The sequence below is a fragment of the Pelobates fuscus genome, chromosome 1, assembly GCF_036172605.1.
Source record: "Pelobates fuscus isolate aPelFus1 chromosome 1, aPelFus1.pri, whole genome shotgun sequence".
NCBI classification, from domain to species: Eukaryota; Metazoa; Chordata; class Amphibia; order Anura; family Pelobatidae; genus Pelobates; species Pelobates fuscus.
The window spans coordinates 324,297,471-324,318,672 of NC_086317.1; positions in this window are offsets into that span (position 1 = coordinate 324,297,471).

Below are 21,202 nucleotides of genomic sequence, written 5' to 3' on the forward strand. Positions count from 1 at the left end.
TATAGTTGAAAACATAGACGCCCTGGTTGATTCTGGGGCAGCCGAGAACTTTATAGACTCTGGTTTTGTAAAGAGAAACAATATTCCCATCAGAGAGAAGGAGATACCCTTGGCCGTTGAGGCCATAGATGGTAGACCATTGATATCTCCTGTTGTTACTCACGAGACTGCACCGCTACACATGTACACAGGGGTTCTACACTATGAAACCATTCGGTTCCAGGTCATCACCTCTCCCTCTTCACAGTTGGTGTTAGGGTATCCATGGTTACGTGCCCACAATCCCATTTTTGACTGGGAGACAGGGCAGATAAAATCATGGAGTGAAGCCTGCCATGAGTCATGTACTATTGAAGTCACGCCTGTGAATTCTATTAACGTTCCTACTGTTCCTCCTTTATCTACGACAATACCCTCTCAGTATTTAACTTTAAAGACTGTCTTTGATAAAAGAGAAGCTGACAAATTACCGCCTCACAGACCCTACGATTGTGCTATTGATTTGTTGCCTGGTACTATACCTCCTAAGGGCAGGGTGTACCCCCTATCGGTTCAAGAAAACCGTGTCATGGAGGAATACATTAAAGAGTCATTAGACAAGGGATTTATTAGAAGATCCTCTTCTCCGGCTGGAGCGGGGTTCTTCTTTGTATCAAAGAAAGAAGGTGATTTAAGACCTTGCATTGATTATAGAGGTCTTAACAAGATCACCATCAAAAATGCTTACCCTATACCTCTAATAACAGAATTGTTTGACAGGCTCAAACATGCTACGGTATTCACCAAATTAGATCTTAGGGGAGCATACAATTTGATACGTATTAAAAAGGACCACGAATGGAAGACAGCCTTTAACACTCGGTCAGGTCATTATGAGTATACCGTCATGCCATTTGGGCTTTGCAATGCCCCAGCAGTGTTCCAAGAATTTATTAATGATGTCTTAAGGGACTTTATTCATTCATTTGTTATTGTGTACTTGGATGACATTTTAATATATTCTACAGACATTCACACTCATCACAGACATGTTACGACAGTTCTGAAGACCCTTCTTGCTAATGGTCTTTATTGCAAATTAGAAAAATGTCTATTCGACCAGTCCGAGGTCCAGTTTCTAGGGTATTTGATTTCCGCCGAGGGTTTTCGGATGGATCCCCAGAAGCTCGCTGCAGTCATAGAATGGCCTCTGCCGCAAGGTCTGAAAGCCATCCAGCGTTTTCTGGGTTTCTCTAATTATTATAGACGTTTTATCAAAGGTTTTTCGTCTATAGTAGCGCCTATTACTCGTATGACTAAAAAGGATGGCAATACACGTGTCTGGTCTACTGAGGCACTTCAGGCTTTTGACTTTCTTAAAACTACGTTCGCCTCTGCCCCTATTTTACAGCATCCTGTCCCCTCATTGCCATATATACTTGAGGTTGATGCTTCCGATATAGGGGTAGGTGCTGTCTTATCCCAAAGAGAGTCTCCTGACAAGCCATTGCATCCTTGTGGCTTCTTTTCTAAACAAATGTCCAAGGCAGAGATGAATTATGATGTGGGTAATCGCGAACTCCTTGCTATCATTTTAGCACTCAAAGAATGGAGACATTTGCTAGAAGGAACTAAGGATCCTATTCTCATATTTACAGATCATAAGAACCTATCCTACCTTAGCGAAGCTAAAAGATTGTCTTCACGGCAGGCTAGGTGGTCACTGTTCTTGTCTCATTTTAATTATATAATCACCTATAGGCCAGGTGACCGGAACACCAAAGCGGACGCTCTGTCCAGACAATTCGAGACTATTGACAAACAGGAGATTGATGTCACTCCTGTCATTCCCCCAGACAGGATAATAGCAACTACTATATTGTCTATTTCCTCGTCCCTCTTGCAGGCCATACAAGCGAAACAAGGCATGGCACCCAGCGAGAGGCCTAATGATAAATTGTTCGTTGACATTCCCGAGAGACGGGATATTCTGTCACTTTATCACGATACTAAGACTGCTGGACATCCTGGTATTTCCAAAACAGTGTCAGCCGTTTCTCGGTATTTCTGGTGGGATACCTTACGTAAGGATGTTACTGACTATATAAGTGCTTGTACTACTTGTGCATGTATGAAAACTTCTCGTAGAGTTCCTTGTGGGCTGTTGCACCCGTTGCCCGTTCCCGAGAGACCTTGGTCTAATCTATCAATGGATTTTATTGTTGAATTACCCCCTTCGAATGGTAACACAGTCATCCTAATGATAGTAGATCGGTTTTCCAAAATGGCTCACTTTGTGTCTCTTCGCAAGTTGCCCACTTCCAAGGAATTGGCTCTTATCTTCGCTAGAGAAGTGTTTCGATTACATGGTATTCCCTTATCTATTGTATCCGATAGGGGTAGCCAATTTGTTTCCAGGTTCTGGAAAGCCTTTTGTTCGGAGATGGGTATTTCCCTCTCATTTTCTTCCGCTTACCATCCCCAGTCTAATGGAGCTGCTGAACGTGCCAACCAGTCTCTTGAGCAGTACCTCCGTTGTTTTGTGTCTCACCATCAGGACAATTGGTCTGACCTGCTTCCTTGGGCTGAATTTGCTCGGAATAATGCCACTCATGATTCTTCCGGCAAAAGCCCTTTTTACGTTGTCTATGGCCAGCATCCCGTTGTTCTTCCGGCTGCATTCTCCTCACAGGGCATGCCAGTTCTGGATGAGCATTTGGCTGGTTTGCGTAATACTTGGGAGCAGGTTCAGCGTTCTTTGGTGGACTCTGCTGCCCGCCAGAAGGCTCAGGCTGACAAGCATCGCAGAGCGGCTCCTTCCTATGTTGTGGGGGACAGGGTTTTGCTTTCCACACGGAATATTCGCCTCCGGGTGCCTTCTATGAAATTGGCTCCCCGCTTCATTGGTCCTTATCGCATTATACATAAGGTTAATCCCGTTTCTTATGCCTTGGGTCTGCCTAAGAATCTGCGTATACCCAATGTATTTCACACCTCTTTGTTGAAGCCTTACGTACGCAACCGCTATACCCGGCATACTCCCCCTCCCCCTCCTGTCTCTGTGGAGGGTCATGAGGAGTTCGAAGTATCTGCTGTTATTGACTCTCGTTTTCTCAGGGGTCGGCTTCAGTACTTGGTACATTGGAAGGGTTATGGGCCTGAGGAGCGCAGTTGGATTTCTGCGGATGCTGTTCATGCTCCCCGCCTTGTACGTTCTTTCCATTCGCGTTTTCCTGCCAGGCCTGGTCCTGCCCGCCCGGAGGGCGTGTCCTCAGGGGGGGGTACTGTAGCGGTACTTACCTTATCCGGGGGCCGGACGCGGTCCTCTCTTCAAGCCGCGCGCGGTCCTGCGGCTGCACGAGCCGCGCGCGGCTCGTCCGACTGTTCAGACAGGAAGGCGGGCAGTGACCGCGAGAAGCGGTCACGTGTCCCGCCTGCAGCTAAGAGCGCGCCGCGAATCTCGGGCGCGCTCTTAAAGAGACAGTGGGAGCCTAAATTGCAAAAAGGCTCCCATTGGCTCCTGTCATGCCAATCACCCCATACACTTACCTGTTGGGGGAGTGGAAGTGACAGGAGCCAATCACATTAGTTTGAAGGCTACTTATACTTACCCTTTTCCCTTAGTTCCTTGCCCTATCGTGGTTTCTGCTACAGTTCCCTTTAGTGCTTGTTGTGTTCAGTTGTGTTTCTCCGTATTTGACCTTGGCTTTGTATTCTGACTTCGTTTTCGCTTTATCCTATTCTGTACTGTTTGCCGGCTTGCTGATTCCTGTGTACCAGTCCCCGGCTAGTTTTCGTTTACGCTGTCTCTTTGTGCCCTTGACCTCGGATCGTTCCTGACTCTGTCTTATCCTATTACGTCGAGTCCGGCCACTCTAAGGTCCGGTAGACGCATCTCTCCTCTGTACTGTCTTCTGTTAGGCTGGATCCTGCGTGTAGGGGTATATACTCGTTACAGGATCGTAACCCCACCTCCCTCACCGAGGCTGCTAAAAAGGCAGATGATTTTATGGATGCCCGCAGACAAACCAAGGCAGTGAGTACTAAACCTGCCATGCGACCGCTGGGAGGAAATTCTTTCTCCCCTAACCCTCAGCCCCCACCAAGACAACTCCCTCCACCGGCAACGGCAGCAGCACAACCGAGATATCGCACACCTGCTTCTGTGCAATGCCACCGGTGCCAGAAGTGGGGACATTTCCAGCGAGATTGTCCGCAGTCTAGAGACCGCACCACCTGGATCCGACCAGGGCCTCCACCACCACCACCGAGAGCAGCAGCGCATCACTACCAGGACGAGGTACCACTTCCCTACAGCTCTGCAGTTCCAGTCACGACTGTGGAACAGTGGGAAGTGCTGCATGAGGCCAACCCATTACAGGCACAGGCGGAAAATCGACAGCACCATAGGCAGACCGTATATCTAGAAGGGAAGCCTATGCAGGGGCTCAGAGACTCGGGAGCCACCATCACCTTGGTTCAAAGTCATTTGGTTTCTGACAAGGCCAAACTTAATAAGACTGTGGCTGTCAGGGTTGCAGGGGGAGCCGTGTATCGGCTAGACACAGCCAGGGTACACTTGCATTGGGGTGCGGGGTTCGGGAATGTGGAAGTGGGATTAATGCCGCAATTACCTGCTGAGGTGGTCCTGGGGAATGATCTGGGCAAACTCACCTCCGCATTTGAGCCCCAAACTACTGAGGAAGCGCACCCAGTAGTCACCAGGCAACAGGCCCGCACCCAGAACAACAACGCACTGCCGGAGGTCCAGGTAAGAGATTCCTCCCCTTCCCTAGACTGTATCCCTTGGGCCCCTCCTGACGAGTTTGTAGCCGAGGTGATCACTGACCCTACCCTACAAGTATACCGAGACAAGGTCACCTTCAACCAACCGGGGGCGGAGGGGGAAAGATTTGTGTGGGACAGACAGTTATTGTACCGAGAGACGAATAAACAGATAGCTGGGTCAGACCCCATTGCTGCAAGGCAGCTGGTAGTACCCCAGAGGTACCGAACCGAATTACTCCGAATAGCGCACGATATTCCGCTATCCGGACATTTGGGGGTCAGTCGTACCAGATATCGGCTGACCCAAAGTTTCTTCTGGCCAGGGATTAGCCAGGAGGTGCGCAGATATTGTAATACCTGCGATACGTGCCAGAGGGTAGGAAAGAGGGGGGATAGGCGTAAGGCTAAGCTGCACCCACTACCCATAATCGAAGAACCCTTTCATAGGGTCGCAGTAGATATTGTAGGCCCCCTCTGGAAGCCTAGCCCATCGGGCAAACGGTACATCTTGACAGTAGTGGACTACGCCACTCGCTACCCCGAGGCGGTAGCCCTAACCAACATACATGCAGAGACGGTGGCTGAGGCGCTGATGCAGATTTTCTCCCGGATGGGGTTACCCAGGGAGATCATCTCGGATCAGGGCACTCAGTTCACGGCAGAAGTCACCCAACAGCTCTGGAAGTTTTGTAAAGTTAAGCCCATAATTAGTGCTCCCTACCACCCCCAGACTAATGGGCTCTGCGAACGGTTCAATGGCACCTTAAAACAGATGCTCCGAACCTTCGCAGAGACCCACCGAGACTGGGAAAAATTCCTGCCGCACCTACTGTTTGCTTACAGGGAGGTGCCGCAAGAATCTACGGGATTTTCCCCCTTTGAACTGCTATTCGGGAGGAGGGTAAGGGGGCCCCTAGACTTAATTAGAGAACATTGGGAGGGAGACCGTAGCGCCGACGGCACCCCTATTGTACCATATGTGTTGGCCCTCCGAGATCGCCTGGAAGCACTCACGAAGACGGTGAAGGAAAACCTACAGGCGGCTCAGACGCGTCAGCGCACCTGGTACGATAGGGGCGCCAGGGACCGTAGCTTCCAGGTCTGGCAGAAAGTTTTAATTTTAAAACCTGTCCGACACGATAAGCTACAGGCCGCCTGGCAAGGCCCTTATAAAGTAGTAGAACAACGATGTGACACCACTTATATAATTGCCCACTGCGCAGGAACTGGAGGGCGACGCATGATCCATGTGAACATGATGAAGCCCTACCAGGAACGTTCAGAGGAGGTGACAGCTATCTACGCACCCACCTCTGAAGAAGGCGACAGCCTACCCCTCCCCGATCTGTTGGAAGACGGACAGCTGGCTGGGGATTTAGGAGCAGTTGTATTGGGGGATCGGTTGAGCCCACAGGAGCGTATCGAGGTACAACAACTACTGCACGAAAAGCAGGAGACCTTTTCTAATGTACCTGGATACACCCCTCTGGCTACCCACCGAGTAGAAACCCCAGGACAACTCCCCATGCGCCAGCCCCCGTACCGCATCCCTGAAGCGGTACGGGAGAATAGGCGCAAAGAGATTGAGGAGATGATTCAGTTAGGAGTAATTGAACCCTCGGATAGCCCCTGGGCTTCTCCAGTGGTCCTCGTACCAAAACGGGACGGCACGACCCGCTTTTGCGTGGACTACAGGAGATTGAATGAGAAGACAGTATCCGACGCATACCCGATGCCTAGGATAGATGAGTTACTGGACCGGATGGCCAGGGGTCAATACCTTACCACTATTGATTTGTGTAAAGGGCATTGGCAGATTCCCTTGGCCCCGGACGCCATCCCTAAGTCCGCCTTTGTCACCCCATTCGGCCTGTACCAATTCAAGGTCATGCCGTTTGGGATGAAAAACGCGCCGGCTACCTTCCAGCGGATGGTGGACCGCCTCCTAGATGGGTTCCAAGACTATACCTGCGCATATCTCGATGATATTGCCATATTTAGCGATACCTGGCAGGAGCACTTGGCCCATATAGGAGCGGTTCTAGACAGGATCAGGGAGGCTGGTTTAACCTTAAAACCAGCTAAATGTAGCATTGGGATGGCCGAGGTACAGTACCTGGGCCACAGAGTGGGCTGTGGTAAACAAAAGCCGGAACCAGCCAAAGTAGAGGCGGTAGCACAGTGGCCTACCCCGAAGACTAAAACCTAGGGACAGCAGGGTACTACCGGAAGTTTGTCCCCAATTATAGTGCCCTGGCCAAACCCCTCACTGACCTGACCCGTAAAAACCTTCCCCGCCAAGTAACCTGGACCCCGGAGTGTGAGCAGGCATTCCAACACCTGAAAGATGCACTTGTTAATGCCCCTGTCTTGGCCGCTCCCAATCCAACTAAACGTTTTCTTGTTCACACAGACGCTTCTATGTTTGGATTGGGGGCAGTACTGAGCCAAGTCGGGGCCGATGGCGGAGAACACCCCGTGGCTTACATCAGTCGCAAACTTTTACCCCGGGAAGTAAGCTACGCCGCCATCGAAAAGGAATGCCTGGCTGTGGTGTGGGCCTTGAAGAAATTGCAACCCTATTTATATGGACAGGCTTTTCCCCTGCTCACGGATCACAACCCGTTAGTCTGGCTGAACCGGGTGGCTGGGGACAATGCCAGGCTGCTGCGCTGGAGTTTGGCGCTGCAGCCTTTTGACTTTAACATTCAGTACCGCCCGGGTAAGCTAAATGGAAACGCCGACGGTTTGTCACGACAAACTGATCTGGAGAGATGATCCGTGAGCACCCCGGTCATCCCCAAGCCGATCCGTATGGGATCAGACTGTGTATGCCGGCTTGTGGGCAAGGGGGAGCAGTGTAGCGGAATGCAGTAAGCCTGTCCTGTAACATGCCTGTGTGACTGTATTCGGTATATTTTGCCTGTGTTAATTTTCCTATTCGTATATTTTCTGTGTGAATTGTATGCTATTCGGTAGTTTCCATCCGTACCATATGCATATGGAAACTACCGAACTGAGGGACCACCCCAGAGAGAAGTGTGTTAGCAATTAAGGTTCGCATACTTTCTAAAACCGCAAGTTAACAAGCTCGTTAGGATTGTATCTGGGTGGCCGCCATTCGGCATGCGTACACGTGGCGGCGGCCATCTTACGCATGAAAATCTCAGCGGTGTTTGGTCGTCGAGTGTCTGGAACTCAAATCGGACACTCAAACAACCGAACACCGCTGAGACCTCCAGAGCTCCGTAACTGCCGAACGGAGAGTCCTAACGAATCCCCATTCGGTAGAAACAAAGTACCGAATGAGGGAACCAATATCTAGGCGGATGGAAGTATGGATGGCAATTATAAGTGTATGTTTTAACTGCCGAACGGAGACCGACCGCAGGGCCCAAACTTATGGAACCCTTTTCGGATACCAACTCGTGTGCGGTCGGTCAAACTTCACCTCCACGTAACTACCGAACCACTGGTCCGATCTGGGTGAATTTTGGATATAATAGTCACCCAGATCAGGGTATTAATGTTATGTGATGGTTTAGGGGTACATCCAGGTTTGGGGTAAATTACTGTGTAAGTTAAGGGGATTATGAGTCACTCTGAGGGGAGGAGAGGTGTGGGAGGTAACAAGCACTGTATTGGTTACTGTCCTAATTAATGTGAATCCCTCGATTGCATGGGAGCAGGCTTTATAAGAAACCCTGGAATAAACAATTGTCAGTTCTACTCCTGAAACTGTGTGTCGTCCAGTTATTGGGAGTGCTGTGGGGATATTGCTGTACCTTTTTACCTGCTGGAAACTCTGCTGTGGATTTACTAATGACTTGTTCCTGAGCCTCCCTAGGATCTTAAGTGGAGAATAGCTGCGAGAAATCAGCTCTCCGCTACATATAGTTTTCCATAAATACTTCTTTCATCCAATCTTATAATCTGTACCAAGCATATAATTAGTACGGTTATTCATGCGGATATGTCTATAGCATTGGTAAATATACATTTCTTGCCACTAGGAAAAGATGTTGGATGGCGTTTAGGAAAGTGCAATTAAAATAGCTGAGGTAGAAAAGAGATCATACTTCATAAACACCTAGGTGTGTGTGGATTAGCCCTTATTTGCTATAGTAAAGCTCTGGTAACTTCAAATGTTTTAAGTGATCAATCGTCTTCCAAATTCTGCTGTATTCTCCAGTCTTCTGTAGATGTTTTTTGTGTTTGAGCATGTAATGGAAGCGTAGATAATATTTGATAATCCAGATGTTGTATATTGCATCTTTCCCTGATACTTTGCCAGCATTATGGCTGTAAGAGAATTATGGTAGTAACAAAGGTTTCAATATTCTAGCTGACGGTATAACTTATAAAAAACTAAAAAATGACCCCTCCCAGACGTTCAATATAGAATTAAAAACCCTTTTAGAAGAGGCCAGGAATGAAAATATCATTACAAAAATAAATTTTGATTATCTTTGGAATCCTCATCCGGTTATCCCAATCTTTTATTTCATTCCAAAGATCCACAAAAATTTAACAAGGCCCCCGGGGCGTCCAATAATTAGTGGCATTGAATCAGTTACAGCCAATTTGTCCGCCTTTTTAGATTCCTACTTACAAAAATACGCCCAAATGGCATGGTCATATACAAAGGACACAAAATCATTTCTGCAAGAAATTGATAATATAGAGTGGCAGGAAGATTATAGCTGGGCCACATTGGATGTGACCTCGCTGTATACGGTCATTAGCCATAATCTTGGGTTAGAGGCAGTTGCCTTTTATTTATATCAGGATAAAGATATGTCTCTTAGTCTTAGATCCTTCATTTTGTGGGGTATCCAGTTTATATTGGAACACAATTATTTTTTCTTTGATCAATCTTTTTATTTAGAGTTGGTAGGAACCGCCATGGGAACCAGGTTCGCCCCCAGTTATGCCAACATATACATGCGCAGGTGGGAGGACCTCTGCGTACGTCTGGGGCATGACTGGGTGGCGAACCTGGTCCTATGGTGGTGGTATATCGATGGCATCATCATCATTTGGAGGGGGTCGGATTCTGAGTTCATGAAATTCGTTAACCATCTAAACCAGAATGAATACAATTTAAAATTTTCTCCAGTTTGGGACCGTAGAGAAATACATTTCTTAGATCTAACTCTTTTTTGTGAAGGGAATGATATTAAATCTAAATGTTTCTTCAAGCCAACTGATGGGAACAGCTACGTACACAAACGTAGTTGTCACCATCAACCTTGGTTAAAGGGGATTACCAAGGGACAACTGACCCGGGTAAGAAGAAACTGTACACATATTGAGGATTTCCAGTCACAGGCCCAACATATAGCTGAAAAACTAGTTAAAAAAGGCTATAATCAAAAACAGATAAAGAGGGAAATTCATGGTATGTCTAAAAAAAGTAGAAATGATCTTCTGGTTGATGGCCATAGCAGCAAGAAAAAAGGAGAAGATTTCAAACAAGCATTTTTCACACAATATAGTATAGACCACCCAAAAATTAAAAGGAGTCTACATAAATATTGGCCGATACTGTTAGAGGATCCCATCTTGGGGGAACACTTATCCAAAAGGCCCAAGATCATTTATAGGAAACAACAAAACCTCAAGAACCTATTAGCACCGAGCTATGCACTTAAAAATGGATCCAAAAATACTAAAAAGGGGACAAAAGGTTTTAGGGGTTGTAAAAGCTGCAAAGCTTGCTCACAAGTGAATACGGATAGGGTCACATCATATAGTAGTTTCACGACAGGGAAACAGTATTCCATAAAATCAGAGATTGGTTGCCGCTCAAACTATGTGGTGTATCTACTTCAGTGCCCATGCGGGAGTTAATATGTGGCCCGCACAAAGAGATGTCTGAAAGTTAGATTTTTAGAACATATTAATAATATAAAGAAAAGATTGGATACCCATTCAGTCCCGCTTCATTGCAATAGCTGCCCTTCTTTCTGTTTGAAGGATTTGCGTTGCATAGGGATAGAACAAATTCAACCCCATTGGAGAGGGGGTAACAAAGAAAAACCATTGGCACAAAGGGAATTGTATTGGATTCATAGGTTACGTACCCTTAGCCCAAAGGGATTAAATGTGGTTATGGACATTGTTTGTTTTTTGAACTAATTGAGTGAGAATATATAAAGTTCAAAAATGTTTTTAAATAAATAAGAATAAAAGGTGATAACTAATAGAAAAATATTGGTCCTGTAGTTAGGATGTGTAATATTCATTCTGTATCACTTTAATTCAATTTGAACATTATTTGAATATAATCTTTTTGTATCATTCTACGCAATATGGATATGTAATTTGAATATATAAATAATTTATGTCACTTTACACTTTTTGTGGTTTTGCAATTAAGAGATAATTAATTATCTAAAGTCACTATATTGGTTCCACTGGTCATGCCAATATTTTACAAAATGTCATTGTCACTATATAAATTTATTAATAAATTAAATATTAGCATTGGTTTTTTGAAAAATTTAAATGAATGCTATGAATGATCAACTCAGATGGGGAGTTTTTTCATTCATTGTTATGGTGTTTCAGTAAGTTAATTGATTAAATATGTTAGAGGACATTTCATTACTATTATATTTCTCTTTATTAAGATGAAAACTTGTTTCCTAATAGTCTTCTCCTTTCAGCTATTTGTATATAACTATCAGGCTTCAATTGGTATCCGAGTCCGTTATTACATGGTGGAACGCACGGCCATGTTTTTTCTCGAGCATGGAACGCAAAATGATCACAAGAATTTTACCACGTGATGCACGCGTAACGTATGACGTACGCGGAAGTGGTAGAATATTTCAACGAACCCGGTATTGCATTTTTGGCGAAGTGGATACACCTGAGAGAAGGAAAAGGTGGACGAATCAGAGCTGGAAGATGAGAGGACACCCTCTATTCCACCAATGACTGGAAGGGACTAGCCCTATATAAGATGTTTTTATTGTTAGCTTGTTAGGGTGCTGTTTTTATTTTATGTACCTGTTATTGGATGATCATTGAAAGAGGTCCCTGAGGAAGTCCTGTTTGTATAAGGACGAAACGCGTAGGACCAGCATCTTTTATTTATATTGTTTTTATCATTTCATTTTAATTTTGTACACCCTCTTAAAATCTTTGTAAGTGAATAAATTGCCTTTGGAGTATTCCGTTTGGTTGCTGTTTCTTTGGAACCTTTGGCTGACCTGGATCCCCTATTGGCTATCACTTGAGGAGGGAAAATCAAAAGGAAAAAAAAAAACCATTTCCATCGAGGGGAGGCACCCATAACACGCTTAACCTTTCTGGAATATGTGAGTGCATACCAACCACTGAAAGTTTTATAATAGTTTTGTAGCAATATTTGCACTATGTTTTGTCTTCTATTATAGGTATACTAGCAGATACCCAAAATAGCCCATCAATTACATAGTAACAAAGGTTGTCTGATCCAATTGATTTTTTTGCTGCATTTAATTACTAACTCTAAGAGACAAAACCAAGTTCACTTACTTGATTATCACTTGGTTTTCCCCATACTATTGTAAGATGTATTCCTAATGTTAGAGAATTACTTCCACTAGTTAGATAAAGTGACCCCCAAGACAGCACTGGAGGCTAACATGCACTCACAAGATAGTAATTGATTGCAGGCATATAAATAATATTAAAGATGTAAGGAGCTTGATCTTCTTCTTTTTTTACCTTAAAAGGGTTAAGAGAGAGATACAAACATAGTGCACCAATAAAATAACTCAATAAGTATTTATTTAGATTGCACTCACAAGATCCAAATGTAAATTAATGTTCAAAATCAACCCTAAGAGTCCACGAACTTGGATAGGATCCCTTTAGGTCAGGAACAAAGTGTGAAGCAGCCAAAAAACATACATAAATAAAAAACAGTATAAAGGCTAATAAATAAAAGTGCTGCATGAGTCTCTCCACCCTACACATTTCGTCCTGGTTCTGACTTCATCAGGGAAATTGAAGGTGTAGCTTGATGTCCTCCATTCTCCATTTAAAGGTGATTGTGCACCATTCCGTCATGCCTGCAACCAATCGGAATGCGATGCTGTAGTTCGATTCACCTGTGTTCCCTCTTCTCCTTGTTTGCATTCCACGCCTCTATAGAATGCGTATCACTGAGGAAACCATCTAGTATCACGTGGAACATACCATGCTTTCCAAATTGCGAGTCAGAAGTTCATTGGGTTTGTAAGTCCGCCAGCAAAAGGGGGATACAATTCATTATAGAAAGAAAAATAAAAACAAGGTAAAGCTTTAGCTCTACTAAAAAGCAGGACCTACAATTTTAATGCATTGAAAGTACATCATAAAAATATTATAAAAGGCGACAAAAAGGATAAGTATTAAAATAAACAGATAAAAAGATAAAATGCCTGCAATCAATTACTATCTTGTGAGTGAATTTTAGCCTTCAGTGCAGTCTTGGTGTTTTTACATACTGCACCATTATCCATTATTGAAGAACCCTTCAGCCGGTAGCAATCGACCTGGTAGGGCCCCTACAGAGACCCTGTCAATCCAGTAAGAAGTATATACTTACCGTAGTGGACTACACTATCCGCTACTTTAAGCCATCGCCCTCTCAAACATCTAGGCAGACACAGTTGCCAATGCGCAGGTTGGGATCTTCTCCAGAGTAGGTTTTCCAAAAGAAATCCTCTCTTACCAGGGAACGCAATTTACAGCAGATCTTACCCATCAGCTATGGAAGGTCTGTGGTATTAAGCAAATACAGGAAATACAAATACAAAAAGAAGAGTCCTGAGCTCACTCCCATCACTCCTGGGCAGCAGCAACGGCCACAGTACACATCAGCTCCAATACATATAGTAAAAACCAAAGAAAAAAAGTTACCTGCACTCTCTCCTTGATCCTTATGTATATTCAACCCCTTAAGGACACATGACATGTGTGACATGTCATGATTCCCTTTTATTCCAGAAGTTTGGTCCTTAAGGGGTTAAATAAATGGAGGTCATTTAGTTACTCCAATGGCCACTGGAGGGAATGCCCGCCTGCCAAATACAGGAAATGTTAAAACTAGGAGTCATTGAACCCTTAGATAGTCCATGGGCTTCACTGGTAGTCCTTGTACCCAAGAAAGATGGAACCACCCAGTTCTGCGTGGACTACCGGCGACTGAACGACAGGACTTTGACAGATGCCTACCCAATGCCCCGAGTAGATAAACTATTAGATTGCATAGCCAGGGGACGTTATCTGACCACCATCGATCTACTGGCAAATTCCCCTGGCCGAGAAGGCTATCCCCAAGTCAGCCTTTGTTACCCCGTTTGGCTTGTACCAGTTTAAGGTCATGCCATTCGGGATGAAGAATGCCCCGACCTTGGTGGATAGGCTTCTCGATGATTTCCATGATTTTGCCTGTGCGTACTTGAATGACATTGCGATCTACAGTGAGTCCTGGGAGGAACACTTAGTTCATGTAGGGACAGGGCTGGATCAGATTCAGACCACTGACCTAACCCTGAAGCCAGACAAATGCCACCATGGTATGGCAGAGGTCCAGTATTTGGGACATGTCAAGTATTTGGGACACCAGGTGGGGTGTGGGAAACAGCGACCAGAACCTGCTAAGATTGAAGCGTTGCTTACTGGCCCACACCCCACACCAAGACCCAAGTATTGGCCTTTCTGGGGACCGCCAGGTATTATAGACGGTTCGTACCTGACTAAAGTGTCAAGTTCGTCAGGGGTTTGGCGATAGCAAAGAAAAGGTTGCCTAGGCAGGTCCTGTGGTCTCCCACCTGTGAAGCTTCAAGTCTTAAAGAAAGCATTAATTCATACCACTGTCTTTGCTTCCTAGTCCCTAACAAATGTTTTATTGTCCATACATCCGCTTCCATGTTCGGACTGGGGGCAGTTTTAAGTCAAGTCTGAGAAGATAAAGGAGACCACACTGTTGTGTACCTCAGTAGAAAGCTATTACCCCAGGAGGTGAGCTACGTGGCAGTAGAAAAAGAGTGTCTGGCTTTGGTGTGGGCCTTAAAGATACTGACCCCTTACCTATATGGATGGGAATTTACACTAATTACTGACCACAACACGTTGGTGTGACTTAATCAGGTCGCAGGCGACAATCGTCGATCATTACGCTGAAGTTTGGTACTTCATCGCTACAATTTCACTATACACTACCGGCCCGGTAAGCAAAATGGCAACACCGACCGGTTGTCCCGACAAACAGAGCTAAGCAATTAGCAGAATTCCGGACATCCCCAAGTTAACACAAAAAGGATCAAGCCTGGTCTGCCAGAGGGTTCCACATGAGGGGAGTGCTGTGACAGATCCCCCTGTCCCTGAATTATTGTTTTATATTGACTGGTCCGGTATACGAACATCACCAAACAGATTGACCCATTTGGTTCGTATACAGAACAATGTACCCAATTGACAGACCACCCAGAACAGTCGTGTGCCTCTCATTGACCTACCTGACCTCCTTCACACTTTCGCAAACCGCAATTATCAACATTCTAAGCGGTCGACTGGGTGACCACCGTTCATATGGACAAACGCATGGCGGCTGCCATCTTGGTTTCGCAAACGCATACAGCGGTGTTTGGTCGTCGAGTGTATGGAACTAAAATTCAAGATTTTCCTAATCTTGACGTCAGAAAATATAGATTTTATTAAAGACAGGAGGCGAGTATTATGCATTAACTTTCTTTACTTAACTCCAGCAGCAAAGACATTTTTTTCAATAAAGTTTAGTGAATTAAAAAGATAAAACAACAGAGTAACTGAAATGGAACATTGGTAGCCAGTAGCCATCCAGCATAGTCCATATAGTGAATGATCCCCCAATATTCTCCCTCTTTCGAGCTGCGAATGTATAAGAAGTGTCTAGTAGAGTAACTCCAAGGATAGAATGACGAAACTCCAAACAGGATTAAGCTGAAATAAATAAATAACAGGGTGGGTTAATGGGAGGGATAATACTCGCCTCCTGTATTTAATAAAATCTATATTTTCTGACGTCAACACTAGGAAAATCTTGAATTTTATAACAAGACAGGAGGCACGTATTATGCATGTTCAAAGCTATGTAGTCATAATATCACATACATCAGAAGTTATTATAATATTATTTTTGAAACATGCTGGCTAGGTCTAAAATATAACGGTTTAAATGTAGATTCTGAAGACCAATCTGGCGTTTTTAACAGATCTGATAAAGAGCCTCCTGCTTGAAACACTTTAGTAGTCATAGCTCCTCTTGATGAGTGAGCTCCAAACCTTGAAATATTAATACCTGCCATAGACATAGTTTGTCGTACCCATCTAGCTAAAGATGTAGAGGAGACAGGCAGAAAAGGTTTACGAAAAGAGATTAGTAAATGCGAGAAATTAGAATTTCGAATCAAAGAGGTTTTAAACTCATATGTTTGAAGATAACCAACAACACATGGAAGAGGATGGTCAGAAAATGAAGGATAGAATACAGTACGGAGATTAGTTTTGGTACGTCTAACAATAGAAAATTAACACCATCAGGAGTATATTGTCTATTATTTAAGTCTAAAGCCTTAACATCAGAAACTCTTTTGAAAGAGATGAGACATAGTAATGTGGTAAGCTTAAACAAAAGCAATTTTAAGGATAATGAGTCATTGGCACCCCATGATTCTATCAACTGAAGTACCAGAGTAACATCCCAGGTGGAATTATATCTAGGGCATGGAGGACGTTTAAATCTGATACCCTTCATAAGTCTGCAGACTAGAGGATGTTTACCCACAGGGAAAAATTCAATAGGGTCGTGATTCGCTGAGATAGCAGATCTATAGACATTAATGGTGCGATAAGCTTTCCCCGAGTCAAAAGAGGCTGACAAAAAATTTAGAATGTTTGCTAAATCTGAATGTATGGGATCCACTGCACGTCCCATGCACCAATTAAGCCAAATTTTCCAGGCCGATCTGTAATTTGCACGGGTTCCCGGTGCCCATGCTTCTGAGAGAATGTTTCTAGTAGTGTTTGAAAATTCACTATGAGATTCGAATGACCCGAAATGAGAGATGCAATCAAGGGTAGTTGGCCCGACAGCACTAGAGGATGAAAATTTCCCTCCGGATCGCGAAAAGAATCCTGACGCATCTATTTGAGTCGTGGGTAGTCTATCAGCATGCTGAGAAGCTGAGGGAACCATGGTTGTGATGGCCAGAGAGGGGTTATAACCACTAAGGTCGATTTCTGGGACCATGCTTTCAGAAGTACCTGGGATATCATCGTAAACGGGGGAAAAGCATAATTGATTCCGTCTTTCCAACATTGGAGGAAAGCATCTTGATCTACTGCTTCTGGATCCGAACGCCAACTGAAAAATGTTTCTAGTTGAAATGGACCCCACAGAGCAAGTAGTCGTTGGAAGATGTTGGGATCCAACATCCAGTCGCTGTAATCCACTAGGAAGCGGGAATTCCAATCTGCTACTGTATTGGAAGGGCCGGGAAGGTATTCTGCTCATAACGTTATGTTTCGATCGAGGCAAAAATGCCATAATTCTTTGGCAATGTTGGCCAGTTGCTTGGATTTTGTACCTCCTAAGTGATTTATATATTGGACTGCTGCTATGTTGTCCATCTTGAGAAGGATACAACAATGGGATTTGTGTTTTGCAAAACTGCGTAGATCGAAAAACCCTGCCATGAGTTCCAGGCAGTTTATATGCATATTCGTCTCTTCTAGAGACCATTTGCCTCCTGTGGAATTGCCTCCACAATGGGTTCCCCAGCCTAATCGACCTAAGCGTCGGATTCTATAGTTAGGTTTGGGAATGACGTGAAAATGGCTTTCCCGTTCCAGATTTGAACGTGATCTAACCACCAGGATAGTTCTGTTCTTGTCTCTGAAGTTAGAGAAATCTCATCTGAATAGAGGAGACCGTTGCGTAGATGTTCTCTTTTCAATGTTTGAAGAGCCCGATAATGAAGGGGGGCTGGAAAGATAGCCTGGATTGAGGCTGATAAAAGTCCTACAATCTGTGCTAAAGACCTGATGGAAATTATTTCCTTCTTTAGAACTGACCTGATCTCTTTTCAAATTGTTTTCAATTTCCGTGATGGAAGGCTGAGAGTGGCTAAATTGGAATTCACTAGAAATCCTAAAAATTCTATCTCCTGAGAGGGAGTTAAAATCGATTTTTTGTAATTTATTACAAAGCCAAGGCTTGTTAACAAATTCAATGTCCATTGAGAATGTAGTTGAAGAGTTTGCACACTCTGTGACATAATCAATATGTCGTCTAGATAGATTATCATTCTTACTCCCCTGCTTCGAAGTAGGGATATTACTGGTTTGAGTAATTTGGTGAAACACCAAGGTGCAGAGGATAAACCAAATGGCAATGATTTGAATTGTCCTTCCTTCCCTTGCCATAGAAACTGTAAATATTTCTGACATGAGTGGTGGATAGGTACCGTGAGGTATGCATCCTTCAAATCTATTTTGATCAACCAGTCGTTGAACATCAATAGGTCTTTAAGGTAATAAATTCCCTCCATTTTGAAATGGTGGTATCTGATACAATTGTTTAAGTATTTCAAGTTTATGACTGGTCTGTGACCAGAATCTTTCTTTTTCACCAAGAATAAATTGCTTATGAAGCCTGGGCTTCTCATGGGCACCTGTATGATGGCATTTTTTGAGCATAAACTTAATATTTCTTGATGCACCAGGGCCTGGTCTTGGGTCGAAAAATTTATCATGAAAGGCATGTTTCTTTGGACGGGGCATGATATAATATCTATTTTGTAACCTAGAACCGTGTCTAGTATCCAAGAATCGTTTGTAATCTGAATCCAGACATGGAAAAAAACGAGTGAGTCTGCCCCCTAACCCTACCAGGGAAGAAAGAGGGGTTGTCGTACTCACCAGGATGAAGATCTGAAGCGAGACATTCCTCGATGGCCTCTTGATCTCCAAGGTCTGCCACGTAGTGGAAAGAAAGGAGTTGATTGTTGGGTGTCATATGAGGGCCTGGTGGTTTGAAAGGTGTTCCTTGGAACCTGTCTATGCTGAAAGGAACGGCTGTAAGAACGGTTCATTCCTCTTCCAGCCCTTCCGAAAACCTTAGGGTTGAAAACTTTCCTCAGGGATGACTGAGCCTTATCAAGGGAATTAAATAGATTGACATATTTATTAATGTCTTTAATAAAGGATTCTACAAATAGGAGACCTTCTGCAGCTGGACCAGGTTCGGAAGTGGCTAAATTTGACCTGCGGCGTTCGCTATTCAGTGCTGCGTTAGCATTCCCCAAAAAGCATATAATGCGTTGGGTCCAGCCTCTCAAAGTATCAATGCTGGGAGGATTCCCAGGAGCTGCCGCATGTTCCAAAGTTTCAAACATTTTTGTCACAGGACCAGAAATGTCCATTAATTTATCTTGACAAGATTTTAGTGATCTGTCAAGACCTTTATTTGGGTTCTTCCCTGATTTTGTTAAAAATTGCACAATAGTAGGATCTAGATCAGGGGTCTGTGCGACTTTCTTTGACAAGGTCGGTCTAGGGCATTCAGCTTTTAGTTTATTTCTAGTCGCTTGGTCAAGGGGTTTCCTCAACCAGTATTCAAGATATTTGGCTACATGAGCCATAGGGATCCATTCGGCTGATCTGGGGTGCTTAATATGATCTGGGTCGAATAATGGTTTACCATTAAAATCCAAAATAATATTTTCATCATCAGATTTAGAGATAAGCTCAGGTGTCTCTGAGATATATGAATAATTTGAGGCAGAATCAGAGTCAGATTTTTCATCCCCTGAGATTGAAGATGATTCACTATCTGAGGAGGTTTTATAGGAATCAGGTTTGCTCCTGTGAATGGCCTTCTGAGCTCGTTTATCTTCCTCACGAGCAGAGGGTCTTTTGAGTGATTTATTACACTCTTCAGTTTTGCGTGAGACACGCATTGTGTTCTTGTCTTGGTCCTTCCCTATCTTAAGTGGCTTAGAGACGTTAGGGGATTCTGCAGGACCATCAAAGCAATGTTTGCGTTTCTGGGTGGCCTTCCCAGACCTCCTAAAACTATGAGCTAGGTTTCGTTCAGACTCCACAGATGACCAGAACTGGTCTGAAGGAGTATTAATTAAATGAGTCTTCTCACTGGATTTTGAGTTATATATGGCTTGAGCCACAGACTTTGCAATTGCATCTTGCATAGAAGACATTGCAGTATAAATTGCAGAGGAAACTGACTTTTGAACGGATAAATCCACAATATTTTGTAAAGAATCCTCAGTGAGGATTTCACAGTCATGAGAAACACCAGGTTTTGGTGATTCAATTTGTCTAATCTCTTTAGAATTCATAATTTACAAAATTGCAACAAATAGCAATTGTATCTACTATTCGTATAATAGTTAAATAATAAAATGTTGCCAATTATGAGGGGAAATCCTGACAGGAAAATCAAATGGTTTAAATTGTAATAATAATTACCAGTAAAGAGTAACAAGTTGTGAAGAAAAACGCTGTCCTGAGGTAAAGTGGGCGGGAAAGTTAGCTGAGGACCAACTAACTGGTATTCCTGCCCATAAAACATCATCAATGTATGAGGGACTAACTGACAGAAAAAACGCGCGCGCAGCAGTTTGCATAAAACTGCCGAAATGACTGAACAGTGAATTGACCATTCGTATATAAAAACCCCGCGAACGCGAGAATAATAAAATAATACGAAAAGTAAATGGGTGCAATTTGTGTGAAAACTAACAAATGCGATTCATAGAAATACTGACCTAACAGTTCAAAGACAAAACTACCGAACGCGGACGAACCGCAACTTAATTTCCAGACAGAATACATGAAAGACAGTGCACCAAATATAAATATATATATTTTCAAACAATAAGAAAACATAGAATTACTTCAGAAAAGTATATATTCCAAATGAATAAACACATATGTCAACATATAACCAAACTAGAAGGTATGTATAGAAAACAGTAGCATAAGTGAATCTATATAATACTTATCTCTACTGGAGCAGCAAAGAAAGAGGGAGAATATTGGGGATCATTCACTATATGGACTATGCTGGATGCTGATTGGCTACCAACGTTCCATTTCAGTTACTCTGTTGTTTTACCTTTTTTATTCACTAAACTTTATTGAAAAAATGTCTTTGCTGCTGGAGTTAAGTAAAGAAAGTTAATGCATAATACGAGCCTCCTGTCTTGTTATAAAACCGGGCACTCGACGGCGCGAACACCACTTGGAACTTCCACCCCCATGGATGTTCGGTTTTACTCAATTAAGAAGAGCGGTGTTCTGTAGAAACAAACTCCCGAATGAGGGGCACACAACTATCTCATTTATGAATGGTTACTTTTGTTATTTTATTGTGTTTTGTACTCCCGAAAGA